General features: G+C 34.3%; 1 long non-coding RNA gene across 2 annotated transcripts; it reads left to right on the forward strand.

The window, feature by feature from the left end:
* Positions 1–357: 357 nt before the first annotated feature.
* LOC115708191 (uncharacterized) lies at positions 358–3590 on the forward strand. 2 transcript variants are annotated; one of them, XR_009686972.1, is made up of 3 exons: positions 358–660; positions 743–834; positions 3275–3590. It is a non-coding gene; the product is annotated as an uncharacterized LOC115708191 (long non-coding RNA). The 2 variants fall into 2 exon arrangements; XR_004009836.2 differs by having other exon boundaries at positions 359–660; positions 3305–3590.
* The last annotated feature ends 9976 nt before the right edge of the window (positions 3591–13566 follow it).

A 13566-nucleotide genomic window follows, 5' to 3' on the forward strand; every position in this document is an offset into this window, starting at 1 on the left:
CAACTTAATTTTCGATATTTAATTAAATTTAAATTTGAAAATATTTAAGTTCTAGATTTTTTCTAATACAACTTAAATTAGATATTTTTTTTTCAAATTTTGTGGAAAAGATACTTACACTACTACAAAAAATACTATTTACGTCGGTCAACGCTACTGTTCATTGCGTTGACCGACGTGAATAGTGTAAGGGAACATTTGGGCGTCACTTCTGAATCGACGCAAAAAATTATTATTTAGCGTCGGTTACTTATTAGACGCTAATACAACACCCGACACTAATAGGGAATTTTTTTTTTTTAAAAAAAAAAAGTAATTGTTTTTAGTGTCTGTTAAAAAGGCTCGCTAACCTTCTTCCCTTCATTCTAAAACCTACGCTAAAAACTATAGCTTCAATTGTCCAATGACGCTAATCTCATCACTTTGTCTTCAACGATTTTCTTTAACCCCAACTCAAGTAAAGCACTTCTCACTTTGTCTTCAACCTCGATTCTAAGCCTCCTCCTCTGCTTTGTCCTCCTCATCCCAGCCTCCTTCTTTGTCCTCCACCCTCCTCATCTTCTGTCCCAACCCCATCTCCGCCCAACCGCAACCACATTCGATGGAAATCTAACAAGATTTGAGGAAAGCCCGTCGAGATTCGACGAAAATCCCAACTCGGTAAGTCTCGCGTCTTTCTCCCTTTCTCTTCTTTCTTTTCTATTTTCTATGAATCTCATATAATTTTTTGTCTCTCTGTCAGATTTCTCTTCGTTAGGCCCTCTTCCGAGATCGATTTCATCTTCTTCCCTGGACCTTTGAAAAAGGAGGCAACTTGTTCTCATGAGTCCTAAGGTGAGTCTTTTTTCATGTGCTAAGAATTATTAAGTGTTTTGATTTGAATTAGTGTATGATTCAATTTGGGGAAGTTGATACATATGTATATATATGTATATATAAACGCAGAATCAAGTTCTCTATGTTGGTTTCATGTGGATTTTTAATTTTTCTTACTTTCTTAATCAAGAAATTAAAATCATTTTGGGAAATTTGATATGTTTTGGGTCTGTATCGGTTTAACCTTTTAGTTTCTTTTCTCAGAAAATGCAATATGCCCTTTTGTGAGAAGCATTTTACACCTTTCATAAAAACTTCGAAAAGAAAATAATAAAACCAAAGAAATGGGTAAATTTTAAAAGTAAAGAAAAGGAGTAATGTAAAGTGTGAAACATTAAATGGTTGTGGTGGTTTGTGGAGCTTTTGGTGAGCAAAGAATTTGACTAAGTATAGTGAGTCATGGATAGAAAGAAGTGAAAGCTTTTAATGAGACATTGCTTCAATTCAATTCTGTAAGACTCCTTTTTAAGAAGACAATATCTTTTGAAGCTGAAAAAACTTGAGTCCTTGAGGTATTTAAGCCTTTCATCATTTAAATAGAAGAATCACTTTCATTTTGACATCTCTTTTAGCTTTGAGAATTTTGTATAGTCTTTGTTTTACTGTTTCATGGATTTTTTTTTCTTTGGGTATACATGAAAGCTCTTGGTGAGGATAGAATTGTAACAAGTTCATGAATTGTTGCAGCTTGCAATTAGAAAAATAATTTTTTTTTATGAAATGGGAATTACATATTAGAATATGTGATTAATCTTTACAAATATATTGTTTTGTGTTTTCTGTAAACATGACCCACCTACCAACCAAGTTGATTTGTAGGTATTATATGATAAAAAATGGTTTTTATCTATTTGTGAAAATACTCCATCAGTCTAATGTTTAGTGGATGCAACACGTGATAATTGAGCCTAAGGATTAGCCTAGTCTCAGTTTTCTAAGAAAAGTTGAGTTCCAATATTTTGATGTGGTTATTGGCTACTACCACATTTAATTTTCTTATTTTTCTTATTTGGGTATAGCGTTTTTCTTATTTGGATATAGTCATCTATTTGGATTGCTAGAAAGAAAAAATATTTATAGTTAAGAGTAGAATTAATAGTCAATGGATGTGGATTATGGGAACATAATCACCTATATATATACACTTTATTATGTTCAAGCAACATAGCAGGCTTATTCTTTTCGCTGGGATTAGTCTTGACTTTTAATGACTTCTGCATGCATGGTAAGTCAGTGGTACTTAATTAAAGCATTAAAATTTAATCAAACTTGTCAAAGACCATTTCTCTATTTTTCTCATATTTCTTGGGTTTCCTAGTTCTTTTTTTTACTGTTTTTCTATGATATGAGCTTATGTATCTTTGGGAGTTATAATTAGGGAGTGAGCAACAATATTTAAGAGAAACAACTTTTAACGAGAGGATCGATGATATGTGCTTCAGATTTTATTGTTACAACTCAACCATTAATCATTTTATAAAATAAATATTGTTCTTTCATTATATTTGAAAAATGTTCATCAGTCTTAGCTTTATCTAAGAAGACAATGATCTAGTCTGATGTGATTACTGTCTACTTTTGTTATATTCTTTGTGTAAAAATCAAGTTTTGGATGATTTTGATAGTTGGTACTTACTTGGGACTCAACCCCCTCCTCAGTTAATAACTTTATTCTAATATATATATATATATATATTTATATATAGATTAAGGTTGATATGAGTCAAAATATTGTGCTTTTGAGTCTCTTTTCTATCTTTGCTTATTGATTGTGTTCAGTTGAATAAGAACAAAGTAACTAATTAAGTACCTTGAATGTTATGAACTCCATATAAATATCTCTATTTTAAATATAGACATATATATATATTTATAAATTAAAGGTTATGTCATATTCCTTTTATATTCACATCATATCACATTACTTTATATTTCTACCAAAATTATAAGAGCACCTTCTCCAATTCTATCTTTACTACTAACTATGGTTGAACCAGTAGTTCTAGAGAATTAAGAAAATCCAACCAGCGACACCAAACTAAAAGATCATATTCTATACTCACTATATGCATAACTGGACTTTATGTAGAATTGGGCTTAGTTATTGGATTATAGAGTGTTTGAGGTTCAATGGGCTAAGTCCAATTGTTAATGGCGTGTCCAAATAGACCATTCATATTATTAGAAAAATACTACAACTATTTACCATTCCATTATGTTCTACACTCACATGGCTCTTGTATGTTATAATCTTTTTCAACTAAGTAGATAAATTTTCTCTCTTATAAATATTGATTAAGATGTAAACTTATTAATTATATATCCTCTCTAAGCATTATATATGTTTTATCTAAGTAGAGATTCAATCATGCTTATCTATCTTTGCTCAATTGTGTAGATTCAATGTTATCTATCTTTGTTTGTACAGTTCAAACAATAACAAGACTTGCAGCAATGAGAAGATAAACGAAATACATGATTATGAGCCAGTTCATGAAGCCTTATATATTGGATGAATGAGTACATAGTTTTTTTTTGAGATGGAATGAGTACATAGTTATGTGTAGGGAATACAACTTTTATTTTAATTATATATGAAATATAAATTTTAGGATTCTTTCTATTAACAATTTTAGTATTATGTAATTAGTTAATGGTTAATTTTATCATTAACAATCATATAGTTGATTACTAATTATAAAAATTTTATATAAGTTTTATTATCGTTATTTTAATTTTTTTTATTATATTTTTACTATTATATAAAACCATTCTAAAATCTGAAAAAATGCAGGTAGGGAAAATTGTATGGAAATCTGCAATTTTTCCTTACCTACATTTATGCTTCATTTTATAACCGACGCAATAGGTGAAAAAAAAAAGTATTTCAACAAGTTATGCAACATGTAAGAACCGACGATATAAGTTTTTTGTGACGGTTTTGAAATGACACAAACTTTTTTTGCGTCACTTCCAAACTGACACAAAATGTTATAAAGAACATTGTATATTTTGTGTCGGTTTTAAAATGACGAAAATTTTTTTTTGCGTCACTTTAGAAACGTCGCAAATAAAAAACTATTTGCGTCTGCGGCTTACACGTCGGTTTTGTAGACCGACGCAAAATCTTTATATGTCACTTAAAAACCGACGAAAATACTCCTTTTTGTAGTAGTGTTAGTCAAATAAGATATTTTCTAGATAGTTATTTCTAGACTACTTATTATTTCTAATATTAAATAGGAAATATTATACATTGTGAAATTAATTATTTATTAATTAATTTTGGTACAATTTATTTTAAGTATATTTTTCCTAGTATTAAACTAGAGATTAATAATTAAGCCTTCTCTACACTTAATTATTTATTTCTTGAATTTAATACATTTAATTAATTTAAAAATTAAATATCTAAGTTGATTTTTATAATCATACTTAAATATTTCCTTTTCATGACATTTAATTAAATAGAAAATTATTTTTAGTTGAAATTTATTTTTTCAACTAAATTTAAATAATTTTCAAAATATATTTTTCTTTATTTTATTAATCAAATTTCGAAATTGCATTTCTTAAATGCTGGAATTTCAAATTTTATTTGAAAAATAGATTAAGTTGTAAATTAATTATTTATTTTAATTAATTCTTGGATCAACTTAAATCAATGACTTTTTCATTTATTGATTAATTTAAAATAAATTGAATTAAAGTATATTATTAGAAATTGAATTAATTAGTCAAAGGAAAATCTAGATAGATGATATTTTTGCTTGAAGTATTTTTCTAGTGTATTTAATTAAATAGAAAATTAATATTTAAGTTGATTTTCATCATCATACTTAAACATTTGAAATTTTTCTTATATATATTTAATTAAATAGGAAAATTATATTTTTTGTTGTAAATTAATTTTATTAATTAATTTTGGGCCAACATTAAATTAGAATAATTTTTTCAGGATTAATTTTTTATTTTAACATGCATTTTTCGAAAATTGTATTCTTAAATACTTTAATTTTTCGAAATGCAATATATATTTATAGAAAATAAAATTTGAGTTGTAAATTAATTTAAATTAATTTTGTAACAACTTAAATTGAATATTTTTCTAAATATTTATTGGAAATTATTACTAAGATGGAAATAATTCATGTTATTTTAATATCCATCTAAGTAAAATTTATGAATATTAAATTAAAATTTATATTTGGAATTTTTCATTCTAAATTGGAAATTTTAATTAATAAATATATATATATATTTAAAATAAATAGATTAAATAAAGAGAATCAAAGAAAATACAACTCCTTTTAAATAATGAGCTTTATTATTAAGACATTCGATCTCCATTGTGGGTTTTACACCGCGTTTGTTTTAGTGAGTAATCTTCCCTCATGGAGGAACGTTCATTAGCAATTTCGCACCGTTTAAGCTCGCATGATAAGTAGTTTGTAAGTGTTTTGTATGGTATGGATCACCCTAATGGTGGCGACCATACTTGACTTGCAAATTATGAAACAATGGTGGAAGCTCATAAGATAGAATTGTCTTGACTCTCGCCTAAACGGGACAACGCTGAATTCCAATCTTGATCGAATAAAAGGTTGCTAGAATGTTTAACATTTTAGACGAGCTGACAACTCTATTCAATGAATGGTAGCTTTGACTCTCGCCTAAACGGGACACTGTATCAGTTTGTTGAAAAACCTTAGAAATTATTTAGGATTGTAAGTTTTAGTATTTTCACTTGTCCTTCCTACTTGCTATATGTTTATAATTTCTGAATTGTGTATGAATTTATATTGAACCATGTTATTTTCTGTTATTAAGTTGTAGTTTAATTTCGAAACTTCATTGTTGGTCTAACATGTTTGTTTTTCTAATGAGATAAATCCCTAATGGATTCTCACCATTAGACATACATAATAGTGTAAGATCTCGAAAGATAAATATTGTATATGTAACATCTAGCTGTTCATCAATTGATGACACCTTAGACTAGTATTTTTACAATATGAAACAAGAAGATTACATAAATAAGATTACTTTGTCTTTCGCTAATCGAAGCATCGTTGGATTCTTATTTATAAACGAAATTATCCTAATTCCTCTTAGCTTATTCATTTCGAATTAGCTCAATAATATATCATTGGATGAATGGTCTATAAATCATTTCATGTCATTCTATATTTTCTCTTAAGAAATTAAATGACGCATATGATTATAATCCCGAAATTCTATTTCCAATTGATATAAATCCTCAATCTTAGAAATCTCCTACTTGTATGGGCAAATCTGACTTAGAGTTTAAATAGTAGTGGTGGTCCAAGAAAGAATTACTCATTATATTTGGTTGAATTTAAGTCTTTGACTTTAATTTTAGAATCCAAACAGAAATTTTCTTATATTTCTAATTCCAGATACAATACAGTTACACTTTCTCAAGTGTTTAATATCCATCTTTTATTAATGGATTCAAAGTTTGTATGGAATATGAGTTAGGTGATACGTGACCAGGATCCACTTGCACTATTCTAAGAATTCTTTGATGTAACTAAACCTAAGTCATCAAAAGACACTACCACACTTTTTTTTTAATCTATGGCATTTGTATCTTGTTCATAGTGGATTTCACAAGATCAATCTCTGCAAAAAGTTAATATGCCTATATCCACTGAAAGTAGTTCATCTCATTGGCAGATGGATGTACATTCAGGGGTGGATATGAGTTTTTCGTTGTATTCTTAAAACGATAACTCTAGATTATACCTTTCAGCAAAGAAATTTGAAATGTTTGAAAAATTTCATTAATTTCTAGCAATGGTTAAACCATTAAGGTAAGTGATTAAAGATCTTGCGAACTGATAGGGGTGGAGAAATAGTTATTAGATATGCAGTTCAAAGATCATTAATTTGATTTTTGAATTATATCCAAACTTACCTCCCCAGAAATTTCGATTTGCACATTGATGATTAGTTACTAGTCGTTGGCTAATTCCTTCTATGGTAATACAATTTCAGAATGATGCAATGGTTGTATACTTAATGTAAATCATTACTAGATTCATGGATGACCTAATCAAAATCTTAAGAAAAGCTAGAACTGTTAACCATGGTTTGTTAGCTGTTCTAAGTGATTACGGGTGGACCATCCCATTGTCAATAGATAAGAAAGTGTTTGTTCAAACAAATACTACTTTTCTAAGAAAATGACTAAGTCTGAAAACAAGTAGCAAATAAAGGAGATATTTAATTCTTGATTCCAAAAGTGTTCTATCATCTTATTTGATATATGATGATCCCACTGCCTCTGTTGTCTTGTCACAACCGAAGAAATCAATAGCATTTAGTTTTCTTAGACATAATTCACGGTACCTCGTCGTAGTGGGAGAGTTTCTAGGAACTCACCTTCTTATGACTTGGGAGACACTAGTGATTAAAATCTGTGAGTTTAAACAAGTAATGGATTGTCAAGATAAGAAACTAAGAAGAAAAGCCAATAGAACTATGGTTTAATCCATTCACATGAAATAACCTAAAGTTTTCTATTACAAGGACATAAAAGGAAATTTCGTTTATAAGTTTATTCAATGGACTTAACAAACTTCCTGTTCCTAGTATTATAGGTTTGAGTTTATCTAAACCTATGGCTTGTGGTATACCTGGTAATTACTTACTCTAATGCAAGCAACTTACTTTAGTAAGATGCTGAAGCATTTTCTTTCTAATGGCAATCTATAGAAGCTTCACAACTTCTTAGGTATAGATTTTATTTATCTAAGGAAAAGTCTTAACTATTCCAGAAAAGATAAAGCCATGAAAGAATTTCTTATATCAACAGTGAGAGGTCTTAGATATGCTTTTGCATGCCTTAGACCAGACACCTGCTGTTGAGTGGGAGTAATGAGTAGGTATCAGATTAATCCAGGAGAAGAACATTGGAAGACAATCAAGTAAATCTTAAGATAAAGAAGAGGAACTATATGTTAGTCTATAAGGGTGTGTTTAAAACTCTTAGACTACACCATATCAGATTTCAAAATTTGCCTTTGTGCTAGTAAATCTTTCTGATAAGATGGTGGTTACTCTGGGGGTGGAATAGTGATTTTGGAGAAGTGTAAAAACCTATCTGAAGTCTCTAGGTCTACTAGAAAGGGACTGAATGTTAAAGTTGCAGGTCATTTTTAAACGTACTGTGCAGCTCGTTGCTAATCAACGAGGTTTATGGAAAAACATGATTAATTAAAATTTTGCTTTTTAATTAAACTTATAAAACAATATTACAAAAGACTCGGGATCCCGATTATAAAATTAATTACAAAAAGTTTTAACTGTTTAACTTTTACATAAAATAAAGGCCGTCTAACGACCAGTTACAAAAATCAGCCTTGCTGTCCCGAGGATCGTACGCTCCAGGCCTAACCGCCCCGACATGTACAATCTCATAAGCTCGCTCACGGTCCATCAGCTATAGCCTTGCCTTTACCTACACATAAACGTAAACTGTGAGTCGACAGACTCAGTAAGAAAAGCATAATAATACTCATACATAATTCTAACTGCCGTGTCCAACACGATACTGAGTCCCGCTACTGCCATGTCCAACATGGTACTGAGCCACTACTGCCATGTCCAACATGGTACTGAGTTTTGAACGTTCATAGGGACGGTACTATTGACAAGTATCCTCCTGATCGGTCGAACCGGTCATACTCCGGCTGCTGGTCATACTCCAGCTTGTACCGACAGGATAGGTCAATAGCACGGAACCACCAACCAAATGTCAGCCTGATCGGTCGAACCGGTCATACTCCGGCTGCTGGTCATACTCCAGCCTGTACCGACGTGACAGGGTTGGATGGTTCGAAGCCTATATACATAACTAATGTAATCTAGCAGGCTTCCTACATGCATGCTAAACATGTAATCTACATATGCATACTGTTATACTAATCTTACCTGGATTCCGAATTCAGGTGTGCCGGTCAACCTGACTGGAACTGAAGCTGAGCGGTGGATTACTGGCTCCTAAACCATAAAAATCACAACGCTATAAGTGACACGCTAAATCACTTCCCGGGGACTTAAACTAGGAACTAAAAGTTTCCCTATCGATAAAAAGCATGGCAATACCCCTTAAAACATAAAAACGAGGAAAAACACGGGTTCAGAAAATTCCCCAACCGTGACAGAGGTTGCCCAACCGGAATTCCGGTTCTGGGAATTACTGGACCCTCATCCGGAATTCCGGTTGCACAACCGGAATTCCGGTTCCATCACAGGAATTTTTTCAAAAATTCCTAACTCAACCAAATCAAACCCAATTTAATCCAAACCTTCCAGACCTGCTCTAAATACCCCAAAGAACAAATCTAAGGCATCAAACTAACCCAGAAATCACAGATACACAAATTGCCATTAAAGCTCAAGCTTTGAGTTCTAAACTCAAACTTGAGCAAATCCCACAAACATGCAATAAAACCTGGTTAATTCTACTTAAATAAGCATGAATAAGCTTCTGAAAACAAGCAAGAACAACAACAACAACATAGTAACAGATTACACAACATTTCTTCAAAAATCATAACTTTTGCATAGAAACTTAAAGCTTTGCACAACCTATCTAACATGCTTTCAAAATCACTTAAACAACCCTAATCTAACAAGCTTAAACTCAGAAACAACAATCAGATTTCAGCAGCAACAACAACAAATAATCAAGCATGCATTTCATCAATTTTCATAAAAATCTCAAGAAAACAAATTAGAAAAAGCTAGACAAGAATTACCTTAATTAGAGACACTCTAACTAGCTGAAAATTACTTGAAAAAGAGAAGGAAAATCCAAGCTTCTTGCTGCCCCAAATGGCCGAAAAGAGAGAGAGAGTTTTCTTGAAAATTTCTTCTAATTTTGACTAAGTGTTGAAATGAAATGAAAAATGAATTACAAGCCAAATATACCATTTTACTTCAGCCAATTAAACACATAAAATAAACATTTAATTCATTTAATAAACTCACATAAGACAAAACACTAATGGGGCAAAAAGACCATTTTGCCCCTCCACCATAAAACCACATAAATCATACTAAAGGGGTATTTTTGGGAAATTCTAAATTCCCGGCCATTTCCGACATTCCCAATGTCTAAAACCCGTCCCCAAACTACTAACATGCTAAGTTGTGATTTCTACTGAGCCAAACGCCGAGTTCCAAAATACCGGGCACCGAAAATGCAAAATATGCAAACTACTGAATAACATAACCATGCATTTCTGAATTCCATAAATAACAGTACTAAATTATTTAAATAGCTATAAATAATTTCATAATTAATCATAATTAACTGATAATTTCCAAATTAACTAAGCGGGCTTTACAACTATCCCCCCCTTAAAAGGATTTCGTCCCCGAAATCTAACCTGAATAACTCTGGATAATGAGCTCTCATATCTGTCTCTAGCTCCCAGGTGGTTTCCTCCACCTTCCTGTTTCTCCAGAGTACCTTGACCAATGCTATGGTCTTATTCCGAAGGACTTTATCCTTTCTATCCAGGATCTGCATTGGCTGTTCCTCATAAGTCATATCTGGCTGTAGCTGAAGGCTCTCATAACTGAGTATATGAGAGGGGTCTGAAACGTATTTTCTCAACATCGAGACATGGAATACGTTGTGAACTGCTGATAAGGCTGAAGGCAATGCTAACCGATATGCCACTTGACCTATCTTCTCGAGAATCTCGAAAGGTCCTGTAAATCTAGGGCATAACTTGCCTCTTTTCCCGAAACGTTTAATCCCCTTCATCGGAGATACCCGTAAAAACACATGTTCCCCTACTTGGAACTCAATATCTCTGCGTTTCGGATCTGCGTAACTCTTTTGTCTATGCCTTTCCGTGAGGCAAGCATTCTAGCTTTTATCTTCTCTATCGCCTCATTGGTCCGCTGAACTGACTCAGGACCTAGGTATTTCCTCTCCCCTGTCTCATCCCAGTGGATAGGGGATCTACATTTCCTACCGTACAACAGTTCATAGGGAGCCATCCCTATCGTACTCTGATAACTGTTGTTGTACGAAAATTCTGTCAACGGTAGATATTTATTCCATGAGCCTTCAAAGTCCATAACACAGGCTCTCAACATGTCCTCCAATATCTGAATTGTCCTTTTGGACTGACCATCTGTCTGAGGATGGAATGCTATACTGAATTTCAGCTTTGTACCCATTGCCCGTTGCAAACTTTGCCAAAATTTGGAGGTGAACTTTGGATCCCTGTCCGAAACTATAGACTTCGGTACCCCGTGAAGTCTCACTATCTCTCTGACATATAACTCTGCCAACTGATCCACTGTAAATGTTGTTCTAACCGGCAGAAAATGAGCAGATTTTGTAAATCGATCCACCACTACCCAGATGGAATCAAATAAACCCATGGTCCTAGGTAATCCGACCACAAAATCCATCGTAATATCCTCCCATTTCCATTCTGGTAGGGTTAGAGGCTGCAACAACCCTGCTGGTCTCTGATGTTCAGCCTTAATCTGCTGACAAGTGAGGCATCTCGATACGAATTCTACCAAATTCTTCTTCATACCGCTCCACCAGAAGTACGGTTTCAAATCTTGGTACATCTTAGTGGTGCCGGGATGCAGAGAATACGGGGTAGAATGAGCCTCCTCAAAGATCTCATTTGTAAGTTCCACACTGTTCGGAACACAAACCCTGGCTTTATACAAAAGCATCCCACTATCTGACACTGAAAAGTCCTTGGCTTGACCAGCCAACACCTCATCTCGGATTTTCACTAACTCCGGATCTGTCATCTGAGCGACTTTTATTCTTTCCAACAGATCAGATTGCAGCGTCAAGTTGTGAAGCTGACCTACCACAAACTCAATGCTGGATCTAACCATATCCTCTGCTAGCTGAGGTGAGATCTGAACCATACTAGCTACTTGCCTGGGACCCTTTCTGCTCAGGGCATCGGCCACTACATTGGCTTTTCAGGGATGATAGAGGATCTCACAATCGTAATCCTTCACTAATTCCAACCAACGCCTTTGTCTCATGTTCAAATCCTTCTGAGTAAAGAAATACTTGAGACTTTTATGGTCGGTATAGATCTCACATTTCTCCCCATACAGGTAATGCCGCCAAATCTTCAGTGCAAAAACCACTGCGGCCAATTCTAGATCATGAGTCGGGTATCGCTGTTCATAATCCTTTAACTGACGGGAGGCATAAGCGATGACCCGATCGGCTTGCATCAATACACACCCCAAACCCTGTTTGGATGCATCACAGTATACTACGAACTTCTCCTTGTCCGAAGGCAAAGCTAGCACTGGAGCAGTAATCAACCTCTGTTTCAGCTCCTGAAAACTAGCTTCACATTTATCTGACCAGATAAATCGCTGATTCTTCTTTGTAAGCTCGGTTAGGGGCATTGAAATTTTGGAGAACCCTTCGATGAACCTACGGTAGTACCCAGCTAAACCCAAGAAGCTTCTGATCTCTGTCACTGTCTTCGGTCTCGGCCAATCCCTGACGGATTCAATCTTCCCGGGATCCACCTTGATCCCATCTTTACTCACAATGTGCCCTAGGAAGGACACCTGAGACAACCAGAACTCACATTTCTTGAACTTGGCGTAAAGCTTATGTTCTCGAAGTCGTTGCAGTACCATCTGAAGATGTAACTCATGCTCCTCTTCTGATTGAGAGTACACGAGGATGTCGTCGATAAACACAATCACACAGATATCGAGGAAATCCTTGAATACTCTATTCATCAGGTCCATGAATGCTGCAGGAGCGTTGGTTAGTCCGAATGACATAACCAGAAATTTGTAATGTCCATACCTAGTGCGGAAAGCCGTCTTCGGAATGTCCTCCTCTCGGATTCTCAGCTGATGATAACCCGAACGAAGATCAATCTTAGAAAAGACCGTCTTCCCCTGAAGCTGATCGAACAAGTCATCGATCCTAGGTAATGGATATTTATTCTTCACCGTCAGCTTGTTCAACTCCCTGTAGTCGATGCACATCCTCATAGATCCATCTTTCTTCTTGACGAACAAAACCGGGGCTCCCCAGGGTGACACACTGGGCCGAATGAACCCTATGTCAAGCAACCCTTGGAGCTGAATTTTTAATTCCTTAAGTTCAGCTGGAGCCATCCTATACGGGGCTTTGGAAACCGGTTCTACCCCTGGTGCCAAGTCAATCACGAAATCAATCTCCCGCTGAGGTGGTAACCCTGGAAGTTCTTCGGGAAAAACATCCAAAAATTCCCGAACCACCCTGATGTCTTCTGGCCGAATGGTATCTGGCCGAGTGGTGTCCACCACCACGGCCAGAAACCCTAAGCAACCGCCGTGCAACAATTCTCTCGCTGACATAGCCGAGATCACCGGGATCCGAGATCCCTGAACTGAACCAACAAATACAAACAGTTCTTCACTTTCCGGTTGGAAGACCACCATCTTCCTTTTACAGTCAATGCTCGCCGAATATTTAGATAGGAAATCCATTCCTAGAATAATATCAAATTTGACTAAACTCATCTCTATCAGATCAACGCTTAACTCTCTACCATCTATCCTGATCGGCATAGACCTAATCCACCTATTGGAGATAACCAATTCTCCGCCAGGTAACAGGGTTCCAAACCCTGATTCATATCTATC

The sequence above is a fragment of the Cannabis sativa genome, chromosome 3, assembly GCF_029168945.1.
Source record: "Cannabis sativa cultivar Pink pepper isolate KNU-18-1 chromosome 3, ASM2916894v1, whole genome shotgun sequence".
NCBI classification, from domain to species: Eukaryota; Viridiplantae; Streptophyta; class Magnoliopsida; order Rosales; family Cannabaceae; genus Cannabis; species Cannabis sativa.